Raw genomic sequence first — 12,928 nt, 5'->3', positions numbered from 1 at the left:
AATCAATGGAACCAAGGTTATAGCTGTAATCAAAAGAATGTAATCCAGGGACAAAGACCAGACATGGAAAACAGATTCACACAACAAAGAACATAGAATAACTAAAATCTTACACGCAAAGTAAAAAAAGCAAATGAGCAACTCGGACTCCACTAAAAACTGAGAGCATGGACCAGGTGCACCGGTAGGGTAAGCGTCCTCTGTTTTTTTCTAGAAACATCCGCCGAGTTGTTCATAAAAAGTTAAGTCCGGGGATGACGAAAGAGGAAAGGAAAACTACAACACGTTGAACAAATCAGTTTTCATGGCGCAGATGGATACACCGTAACGATCCACGAGTTCATGATGACGGCCATAACACTTTTGTAGTGATGACTTCAGTCTTGTAGCAACATAATCCTGCTGCAGAAGCCTATTTGTTAGATTTCTAGCGTACTCTCAGCAAGCTCTGACATAACGTATAAGTTGTGATATGAACACTACATACGCAGGTGCTGAAGGGATGTTGCCACAGATGAAAGAAAAATTGACAATTTTGAATGAAAAGTCATCATGTTTTTCGTAAAGTTTGGTCAATTGTTTTCCTTTACCATCGATTTGTAAGCGTAGGTCAAGATATCAGGCCGACTTCACAGTGTCTGTAGTATCTTTTATCTCAAGTTCTTTGGGGTAGATGCAATGTATCAAATCCCCAAAATTAGGATTGTTTAAAGATAATACGTCATCTATATTGCGGAAACTGAGATTAAAGGATCTAGTTGAACAATATCCTTTCTTTCGGATCAGATCAGCTACAAAGTCAGTCTCGTAAGAGTTGAGGAATAGGTCAGCAAGTAGAGGATCACGATTAGTTCCCACTGGAATGCCGACCATTTGTTGAAAAACGCGTCCACCACACCACTACAAATATGTTGTCGATTAAAGATTCCAGCGTTTTGTAAACATATTCTTCTGTATATTAGCAAGATGATTTGGAATTATTTCTTACAAAGTATGAGGTATCTCTACCAAGAACTTTATATTTGTATCTAGGTGTACCATCTTTTTTTGGAAAAAGAACGATGTATAATGTTTTTCAGTCGGGATTTTAAATGAGTATGTGAAATAGAAGTATACAGTGTTGAAAAATCATAGGTTTTAATGCTATTATATTCTAATAATAGTCTTGAACTGATTGTCTCCAAAAGATCTTTCGAATTGTTCAGGATCCACATTGAATTAATACCACTACGAGAGTAACAAGTGTTGTGGTAGGACTGCAAACCACTTTTGACAGCTGTGAGTATAGAAGTTAAAAGATTTGAAAGGTTTGGTGGTATATTATGCAGATCCAGCTATGTAACTTTGTTTGTATGGATTTTTGTGGAGTTTAGGAATCCAGTACATACACGATAAACCACAGTCATCGTCCTTGGTAGAGAGATTTATGGTTTTCCACAATTTCCTCTTTGGAGAGAGTGGTAGCAGTATAGGCCTTATCACTGCTATTATTTTCTACGTCTACCTCTAATAAACATTTGATGTAGAACGTTTTGCAGACAAAAACAATGTTGTTTTTGGCTTTGTCTGCTGATACGACAACATATTTGTCATATATAGTAGATAATGTTTTTGCTCTATCAGGGTCCTTGAAAACTGATGTAGCATTGGCACTCATTTACCTACTTAAAACTTTTATTCGTTTTAAAATTAAGGACCTCACGGCCTTTAACCACTCTGACAGAGAATCGACGTCTTCTTGTTTTCGTTTTATCCATTTTCTTGCATAGTCCTCCACGGCATCCATAAGAACTTTAAAGCTATAATTCCAATTTATGGAGCGTGGTTCACGGTACTTGGGAACTTTAGAAAGGATATTACGTAGAGATTCGTTTTCGATGATGGAGAAATCTCCCGTAACGACGTGACCGGAAGGACCATTTTCGAATGGGGAGATTTTGCAAGAACAGTCAGGTGGTTTAGCCTTGAAGTCCTGTCCTCAATCTCGATGTTCAGCAATGGCCTTTTATAATTGAAAATTTTGGATGCAATGAGTGAAGTATAAGAATATGAAATAATTTGTATGGATTTGTCTTTGAAATATGGGGGAACTTTGTTGGTAACATTTTTTTGTGATGGAGGATGTGAAAAATAATGTTTATGGTATTAATCGTATTTAGGATAATTGAATATGTATGGTTTCATTTTATTTCTAAGTTAAAACAGGGACTAAAACATTGTACTCGTAAACTGTTTACCAATACATCAAAGAAAAAACAACAAAGATGCATAAAAACCTTTAACAAAGCTGGTCATAAATTGGCGGGCTAATTTATTGAGACATCATATAGCAGCTTTTATTGTGAAAATTCGTGGATACCAATTTTCGTGGTTCAGGGAGGAACCACAAGTTCGTGGATTCTTGAATTCGTGGTTAAAATGTATTGACTGTACACATCAATGGGAATCTCTCATTCGTTGGGAACTAAATTTCGCGGTTTGGTCTACCCACGAAAACCACGAACAATAGTGCTTTCACGGTATTTGAAAAAAGAATGTTGCAAAATATTGGGAAAATATTTCAAGACACATTACCGATAATTCAAACTCATCGGCAGATATGAGCATAAAAAAGCGACAGAATGTCAATAATTGAATCTCCTGTAGCCCACTAAATAAGATTATTTTTACACGTGTATGAATAAACAAAAATATACTATTATTGCCTATTCATAAAATCAATGTGACCAGGATCCATCGGTGAACGAAAAGAACACAATTCTTGGATAACTACAAAAAATAAACACATGCAATAAAGAATATAAAATCCCCAAAATAACACGTACGGAGAAACAAAAATTCAGTAAGTTATCCGGACTGAACTAAAAACTAGGAGGATCGACCAGGTTCACTGCATGGTATTGTACGCGTCTTCAATTTTTCTGGAAACACCGGTTCATAAAATGTCACGTTCGGGGCAACAGAAAGAGGAAAACTATGGCAGAGAGAACAAAATGGTTCATCTCATGGTGCAGATGAATAAACAACAACTATCCACAAGTTCATGATGACAACCATAAAAAATTGTAGTGGTTCGAGTTATGGTAAAATGTATGAATTGTTATATGAAAACTCCAAACACGACTGCAGACGAATATTGTCAAGTAGATTTTCCAAGTGATCTTTTGAATTTTTTAGAATAAACAATACATTAATACCACCATGTGAATAGCAAATGTCGTGGAAAGAGTAGTGATCCTTTTTGACCGCTGTAAGAATTATAAGTTAAAAATTTCGAAAGAAGCGTTTGCAGCCGTTTTAAAATTTTGCGTGTTTTTTTCTGAATTATGTGGCCACTTAAGCCTTAAAATTCGTTTAGTAGCTATATTTTTGTTGGATTTCGCAGGTTTCTGACCCTACCATTTGATACTCATTACAAAAATATATTTCAAGCCACTTCTCAGTGTAAAAATTGTCGAAATGCATTTTTCTGCTCTTTCTTTAGGCCCCTGCTCTCTCCATAGTGACCATGAACCAGTCTTCTGTTTTCGGTTTTTTAAGACACTTTGCCGGTTTAAACTTCCACCAAGTTTGAGCTTTTTTCGACTAAATTTGAAAAAAAGTAGAACATTATAAATTTTTGGCTGGAATCACTTGTGTTAAAACAGGAAAGGGTTTTTTTTGTGTTCGCAAGCAAGTCTCATTAATTATCTCACGTTTCCCATGTTTTTTGTGTTTATACGGGGGATCTTAATTTGAATGGCGGGCGCCATATCAAACTGAAACCATCTTGGATAATTTGAAATATGTATTAAATAATGTTTGTATAACAAGTGTGCTTAGTTGGAGAAATCTACCTCAAACTTCTTTAATTCGTGTCAAACATGTAAAAATAATAATAATGAATTGGGTTTTCAGAATTGGATATGGTGGGCTTGAGAATCTCGGATTTTGTTTATTATGGCCTTATGTACATTTATCTTTATAATTTACGGTCTACCGGTTAGTCTGCAAGTTATGATAAATTCTTGGGTGCATGAATAAAGTTTTTACTTATTACATTACCAAGCATAATAGGGGAATATACAGCAATACCTTGTCTGTGATTCAATCATCTGTTCTTGAAACATTTCGTCTGAAATCAGTTTTGGATACAATCTCGGCATCTACAAGGCAGAATGATAACCTAGTTGGAACACTTTGTCATGATAAGTCATCTTATATTTTGAGTTTTGCCATGTCTTAATTTTTGTTTAATTACCAAATTGAATGAGAAAACTTAGTTTTTTTTAGGATCTAGAAAATTCCAATTGTCCAAATTGCAGTGGATCTTGTCAAAAGAAAAGAAGGATATTGCTATCCTTTACCATAGACTATAGCATATATCTACATGTAAAAAAAACTTGCATTTAATGGTTTTTTATGTTGGGATCGTAATCATAACTAAGTCTAGTCAAATTCTTTATAACTAAAAAATTACCAGGAAGATATTTATTATTTGTATACATAGATAGTATTCCTGGATGAGCCAATTGCTCGTATAGACCCATTCTCCAAGAAGGATTTATGGTCTGTCTTGAAGGAGAAGAAGAAAGAACGAGTTATTCTGTTGACTACAAACTTTATAGACGAAGTAAACAATTAGATATAAGATTTCTGATTAATTATTGATAATTTAAGTAATGGGATTCTTACTTTGATAAAGTTAGGTAACAGTGAAATGTTAGGACACACGAAAACAAGTCGTATTTGTCTATCTTTTACCAGATTTGCGCTTTCCTATATCTGTCAGTTTGTATAGTGTATATACCATTCAAAATTTGAAAATCTTGATGAACAAAATATAGGTTTAAATGTGTGAGCTTAAAACCTGTCCATTTAAGCCTCGTGTGTTATTAATGCTTGTTGGTCACTCTTGGTATAAGACGTGGTGCATCTCTGCATTGGCGAAATGTGTGCCTTTATCATCATTTTATGGAATTATGTATTGTAATTATACATATTGGGTCCCTGCAAACCTTTAATCTGATGTAACTGTTAAAGGAAAATATTATTTTATTTTTACTATGGCAGCATTTTCTTCTCCCTTTCAGTATGGTAGTTGACAAAGTAACTGACCATAAGAGTATAACAGATATTGTATGCCAACACGTAGATGGTGCTAAATTAAGGACTCATTGGAAGGAATTGGCTTATACACTTTCGTTAGAAGTGAAACATTTCAAAATAGTTACTATCATAGTTTGATATAATTTCTGCATGCTTGTTTTATTCGCTGGTCCGAAGGAGTTGAGACTTGCTTGTTTATCTCTCTTTGTCCTTCTGTTCTTTTGAAGAAATCATTCACATTTTAATCAACATCTACTTTTTCAAAGTAATCTTATATTTGGTATGGAAAGTGTAAAACGACCTATTTTTTAGCCATTTATTTTCACTAATTTCGTATGGAGGAAGAATCTTTGAAATAGTTGCCAAGAATAAATCTATTATTATGGAAAAGATGTATGAGTAGTGAAAAAAAGTACATGTAGCAGTAAAATTAAATTCATATCCTTAAACGTGAAGAGAAGTTTTAGTGAAATTAAGTTGGTTTACATTACATTGTATTGTCTCTTTTTATTATATTAATTAAAATATTAATCTATGTGTCTTGTCAACAATTTGAGCCATGACCTATCTGAATAGTCCTTGATTATTAAGAAATTTTAGGATATCATATACTGTAAGCAACTAATGTTCGCGAATACTTATTTTCAAGTATCAGAAATCAATTCGATTTCACTTATATTTATCTAACATTCTGTTTAACCTGTATCACAATGTATATAATTAAGGGACGTAATGTCTGTTTTCACATTTTTTCCTTGCTCGTGAAATAAGCGAAAATGATTTCACTCTGTTAAAAGTTGGTTTATAGTATCTATAAGATACTTATTTGTTTTATACTAGTAGTCTTTGTGAGAATCATGCATATTCTGTAAAATGTGATACACCCGAAAAAACGCTACACATGTTTATATTTGTTATATGTTGCTTTGTAGATCTATATAATGAAATGTTTAATTATTCATTCCATTCTGTTTGCTCATAGGAGATAGTCCACATTGAAAATCAAACAGTTTTCATTGTATTTAGTGTCATTTGGAGACTTATCTCCCTTAATTTTGAATTCTACAGTACATTCTATATTATTTTTATTTCCTAAGAACAAGGATCATATGAAAAGCCACATGTGAATTTCTGTTTACTATAACATTTTAAACAAAATATCAAAAATAAAAATATGTAGTCTTTCCAATCATGAACCACATTTTGCATGATTCTTATATGGAGTGCTACTTAATGTTTCAAATATATTTCCTTTAGATAATAAACATTGCTTCAAAATTCTTTGAAACAAATGACACAACAAAAGCTGGGTTGGTATATGTTTGAAATTTAAAAATTTTCAGGAGCAATTTTTGAGTTCTTGACTCAGATTTTGAATTTCTTTAACATTATTTTTGCATATGCATTAGTAATGAAAGAAAAGTCTATCAATGTTAGGCCACCCTGCAGTTTTTCCTGTTATTAATCAAATTATTTTATGCATATATCAGATCTATTTGCTGCACTGGAGTCAAACTAAAATGGAGTTTCTACATTGGCAGAATCTATGGGAATTAAGAGTTATGGAGTTTCCATGACAACTTTAGAGGAAGGTAACTATGACTGTTAACAATGTTTTCCTTACCCAAGACGCCAAAGCACACACAAAAAACAGAATAAGAAAATGGAGGACTTGGATAGACAGAGAAGAGGCAACATATATGAAACCAGTCTCAAACTAGACAATAGACAACTAAAAAGCAGAATATTAATTACTAGTAGAGGGTATTTTGCTGTTATATTCTCTTTATAATGGTGTATCCATTAGTGTTTATATAAATTCATGCTTTGGGAAAATCAGAATGACTTTTGATATGTCAAAAAGACAGCTAAATTAAAATCAAAGGAGAAATACATATATATGGCACACCTGATTCACCAAAACCTGAAAAATAGTTTAATGATCTCAGCATTGCAAGTATTATTAGCTTCTTTTTTTTTCAAATTCAAAGGAAGATGAAGTTTCTATGGAAATTAAGGACGTTTTGAAACTTGGGCATGGCGCTAGCAATGAGACGTTGATAAAAATGGGCGGACTGAAACATTGAGTAAAAGTAATATGAACGTAGTGAATGATACAGAAGCTTCACCTCTTGTTGGAAAAGACCCTAGTTTTGGAGCTCAGCAGATTTGGGCTTTCAGTCGAGTGCGGTACATTCGTAGCATCAAAGATAAAGGCTTATTGGTAATAAATCTGATATATCCTGTCATATCTGTTATCAGAGGGTTTATAATCAGTAAGGTGTCGAAACCATCTCCAAAAACAGCACCAGTGGCTTTGAACTTCAGCAGTGGATTAGGAGTGTATGCATATCATACAATGGCACCAGCTACATTCAATAATCCTCCTGTCCTCATTAGGGATTCAGTTGGTAAGTCATAGAAGAGTTCGAAAATATAACAAAATGAAGTTTTACACTTTTGGATTATGTTATACTGTCTGTTAGAGTTAATTTACTGTGTCAAGAATATGTAAGTTAAGAATTATTATGTGCTACAAATAGGTATAAATCATATGATATGACACAGGTGAAACTTGAAACACTCTAAATAAAACATAGGTTCATACCCCTAATTACTCTTGGAGCTGTTTGGTCTTATTCAATCTTAGTCTCAGGCCCTAGCCCTTTATTTTGTAGAAGTTTGTTGATGACAAAAACTGTTATAGTAGTCTTTCATTTCTCAGTACAAGTTGAAAGAAATAATTTATGGAAAACACCTTTTCCGCCATCTTGATGAATTTTTAGGGGTTCATTGTGATCCTTCTTTTAAGTTTTTACCAGTTGCACTCCTGTACCATTTAACTCCATTCGGGTGTATATTAACCATAATCTGAAATTATGTAGTATAGTATTGTTTCTAAATCATTATACACAAATGACACATGGACCCCTGCATTTTGAAATGTGGGGCACTAATATAGTGATAATTTTTCTCCTGTATTTAATACTTATTTGAACACTTCCTTAAAGAGTAATTTAAGGGAACCAAGGTTTTAGTGGTATTCAAAAGAATGTAATCCAGGGACAAAGACCAGACATGGAAAACAGACATAGACAACAAAGAACATAAAGTAACTAAAATCATACATACAAAGTAACAAAAGCAAATGAGCAACTCGGACTCCACTAAAAACTGGGAGCATGAACCAGGTGCACCGGCAGGGTAAGCGTCCTCTGCTTTTCTAGAAACACCCGCCGAGTTGCTCATAAAATGTCAATTAATTTTAAGATGATGCTTTATTATTGTTCAGCTAATAGTTACAATGTAAATGTGAACATTGCATACGTTGGGTGACATTTGATTCTGATGAAATCGTATTCAGGTCATGTTGATTCTGGTGAGGTACTCAGGTCATTCTTTGCTTCTGTTGGAATAGTACTCATGTCATGTTTGGTTCGGGTGAAGTCATACTCAGTATCTATTTAAAAAATCTCAATATTTTGATTTACACGAAGACATAAAGGTATTTTAGCTCACCTGGCCAAAGGCCATGTGAACTATTGCCATCACTTGGCATCCGTCGTCGCCTTCCGTCGTCGTCATTAACAATGATACAAAATTCTTCTCCTCTGAAACTCCTTGACTGGTTTGAACCAAACTTGGTATAAATATTCCTCGGGGTATCCTACATAGAACTGATATAGGGATATTTGATTCATCGAAAAACATGGCTGCCGTTTTTCCTAGAATCCACAATTTTAAGTAATTTGATTGGTCAAAATTTCAGTTAAGGAAAGATTTGAAGAAAATCTGAATTTGAGATTTTTTTTATAAAACCGGATACTTCACTGCACTCAACATTGTATGAAGTTGCATTCTGCAAAGATTTTTATTAATTTATGATCTGTTCTTGTGACAGACCTTGATATTTAAGAGTAGTATCAGGGGTTCAAATTAGCTGTGGTCTTAAGTCCAGAGCCCTCAGTTTCTTACATAAAACCTTTGAATTTCCTTAACTTAGGACAGGGACTTTCAACTAATTTCATTGACACTTTAGTGAAGACCTTTGAGTTACTCAAATGGACGGCTGACTTAAAACTTCGAGGTAAAGTTTTACATTTTAATTTTTTATAGGTATTTATAGAATTTGCAAAAAAGCAGACAGATGAAGAAAATCATGGACAAGAAAAGAAAAGATCTTCTTCAAATGTAGTGTAATGAAAATGTCAGATATTGGACTGTGAAGTTTTTCTTAAGATCAGAGTTTTATGTTGTACAAGCTATGATAAAAGTTCTATGTTGTACAAGCTTTGATAAAAGTTTTATGCTGTACTAGCTATGATAAAAGTTTTATGCTGTACAATCTATGATAAAAGTTCTATGTTGTACAAGCTTTCATAAAAGTTTTATGCTGTACAAACTATGATAAAAGTTTTATGCTGTACAAGCTAAGATATAAGTTTTATATTGTACAAGCTGTCAGCTATCGATATCCATTATTTCCTGATCAGTTACAAATAATGACAGAATTATAGATTTGGCAAGTTTTTAATTACAGTATAAACATTCAGTGGAAGAGTTATTTTGCATGTTTATGCTAGGGGCTAGGTCAGGGTTAATGTAAACTGATTGTAAACATGCAAAGATCAAATTCATTTCAAGACACATCTCTCATTGGTGTAATCCAAAATGTAACCTTCTACCGTGCTGACCTCAAAACCAGATAACTACGGCATAATATATATGGTTTTACATTTGTTTTTAGTGAGTTAAATGAATTTATCACAACTCATACGTTATGCCAGAGCTTGCCGAAACTACGCAGACTTTTTGTATCGCGCTAGAACTCTAACAAATAGGCTTTTGGAACAAGATTATGTTGCTACAAGATTGAAGTCATCACTACAGAAGTTTTATGGTCGTCCTCATGAACTCGTGGATCGTTATGGTGTATACATCAGCACCATGAAAACTGATTTATTCAACGGGTCATAGTATTCCTTTCCTCGTTTGTCTATCCGGACTTGACTTTTTATGAGCAACTCGGCGGGTGTTTCTAGAAAAGCAGAGGACGCTTACCCTACCGGTGCACCTGGTCCATGCTCCCAGTTTTTAGTGGAGTCCGAGTTGCTCATTTACTTTTGTTACTCTGTATGTATGATTTAAGTTACTTTATGTTTTTTGTTGTGTATGTCTGTTTTCCATGTCTGGTCTTTGTCCCTGGATTATATTCTTTTGATTACCGCTATAACCTTGGTTCCCTTGATTACTCTTTAATACTACTTTAAGGATAATAATAGAAAAACCGCTTTAATAGAATTAAAATGATGATGCATACATATTTAAATGTCTTAACACACAAATTAAGTGATTGACAAAGAATAGTTTTATTGTGTTAGTGATGTGTAATTTTAATTGATGATAATAAGTAATGTCATTGTCATGTACCGGTGTATGTTATAACTAAAATTATTGATAACTATAGCTATATAAAGCAGTTAGTGTATATTCTTCTACTGTAGGTGTGTTCAGTATAGATATGTTGGTACCATTGCAATATACCAATTGGAAACTATTGATACTTAATGCACGAATCTTAGTTTTTCATTGGTTGACAGAGATGAGGTATATAAACATACCTTGCATCAAGTTCCACCCCTCTTGTTGACAGAATACAACCCTTATACTGGAAATACCAGAAATAATTTCTCTGTCTTCATTTGCATATTCCAATATCACCCAAATTAATTCTCTTAAAAAACTGGAATGTATTTTTTGCTTTTTTCCCCTTAGATACTTAACCAGTCATAATATTTTCTATTTCTTGACTACTGTTTTGAAAGAATTGGGATTGTTGAAGATCATTATACCTAACTTGACCTCTGCTTATATGCTTAGAAAGGATTTATCAATATACTTTTGCACCAGGCTGTTTTTGTCATGTGACCTAAGATCTTAGCAATTAAATTGTGTAAACAACTTCAAGAAATGATTTTGGGGAGAATTTGTGTATTGGATAGGAGTAATTTTATGGAGAATGTGTGTTATTGGATAGGAGTGATTTTTGGAGATTTTGCGTATTGGATTGGAGTGATTTTAGGAGATTTTGTGTATTAAGTAGGATTGATTTTAGGAGATTTTGTGTATTGGATAGGAGTGATTTTAGGAGATTTTGTGTATTGGGTAACATTTATATTCTCAAATTTAGTAAAATATTTACTTTGTGTGATTTATATAAATTCTTATCATGGATGTCCAAGTAAAATTTCTTTTTGCAGGAGACATAATTTATATATCACTTTTCTCTAGATTCTTATATGCATAAATATCATGAATGTTTTCAAATTATTTTATGATCATTCATGTAATATTGAATAGTAATGGTATCATATTTTGTAAGCTTTGTTTTATTAAAGAAAACAATGCATGCTATATTTTCTCATTTAGAAATGTATAAAACAGAATCATTGCTTGATCGATTTTAAAAGGACCAAAATTTATATATTTAATAGTACAATGTAAATGTACTCGCCATACAATTTAAATTTTATCCATATTAGTTGATTAGATTATGATATTGGATTTTTGCATTCCCATTTACCTTAATAAAAAACAGAAAAAAAAGCAAGTGCTGTTTTAATTTATCTATTGATGGGCTCATTTTTACATGATTACATAATGGCTAAAGAGAAAATTTTCCTTGTTCAATCAACTACTAGTTTCTCGTTAATTGAAACACAACATGTGTATGCATCAATGATCACTGTGAATAATCTACAGTTGCTGTAATAAACCTGTATCGAACATGACATCAGATATCAATAGAAATTCATGATAAAATATTGATTTGCCATGTTCTGCAATAAGTACAAAATTGGCAAGTATGATATGTGGATGGACATTTACAGTGGCTCTGACTTCCTTAGTTTGTTGCAACCAATCAAAAGATAACTTCTATCCAATATTATTTATATAGAGACAGTACAGTCATTCTATTAAAAGTTACTCTACTGCATGCATTTGATATTATCTTTATCATCTTATTCCACGGTGATATTTCCTCGGTTTATATATTAAATGCCAGTCTCTTATTTATTGATAAAAGATGCTAGATATAATGCTATGTTTCATGTTAATGGTGCTAAATACTTTAGTGTTATAAAAACATGTGTGTTATTAAATGCTAAAAACAGGTTTTTTTTCATATGTTCGTACTTAGACAAAGAGTAATCAAGGGATCCAAGGTTATAGCGGTAATCAAAAGAATGTAATCTACGGACAAAGACCAGAGCAATATTATTTTCTGTTGATTTGTTAGGGAATTTTTCACATGTACTCTGAGAAATCCACTTTAATATCCAAAATCTGCCTGGCGTCATAATGGTTTTAACAATAAATTGGATTAGAAAAAAAATGGGGGGAAATTAATCCTGTGCATCTCATTTTATAGGATCTGCCTGGCATATGGTTTCTACACTGACAGTCTCCGAAATATAACTATTAGACAGGATGTGATATTTAACTAAGATCCACCAAATCCACCATTATGTCTTTTTGTAGAAACAATTACAGACCAATGAACCACTCGTCGTATTTCATTTCATTTTTGTACTATTGAGATAAAACGTGTGTAGGCAGATTTGTATGCAGAAAGATTGTTGACAACATCTGTATATGCATAGAAAGGGCATCCTTTGACCGGTTTTCTGTACCATGAATTATGTCTATCATTGGCAGTGCCGGAATTTTATATGAATTTGTATTTAAATGAGAATTCGATCATTCCTGTCTTGTACGAATGATGAATAGACGCTATAAGGTAGATAAAATAACAAACAACGGGAAAATTTAACGAATG

Source organism: Perna viridis, chromosome 4 (genome assembly GCF_037379345.1).
Source record: "Perna viridis isolate PV_CMFRI_1.1 ecotype Kerala chromosome 4, ASM3737934v1, whole genome shotgun sequence".
In the NCBI taxonomy this organism is placed as follows: Eukaryota; Metazoa; Mollusca; class Bivalvia; order Mytilida; family Mytilidae; genus Perna; species Perna viridis.
Note: the sequence above shows the minus strand (reverse complement) of the source record.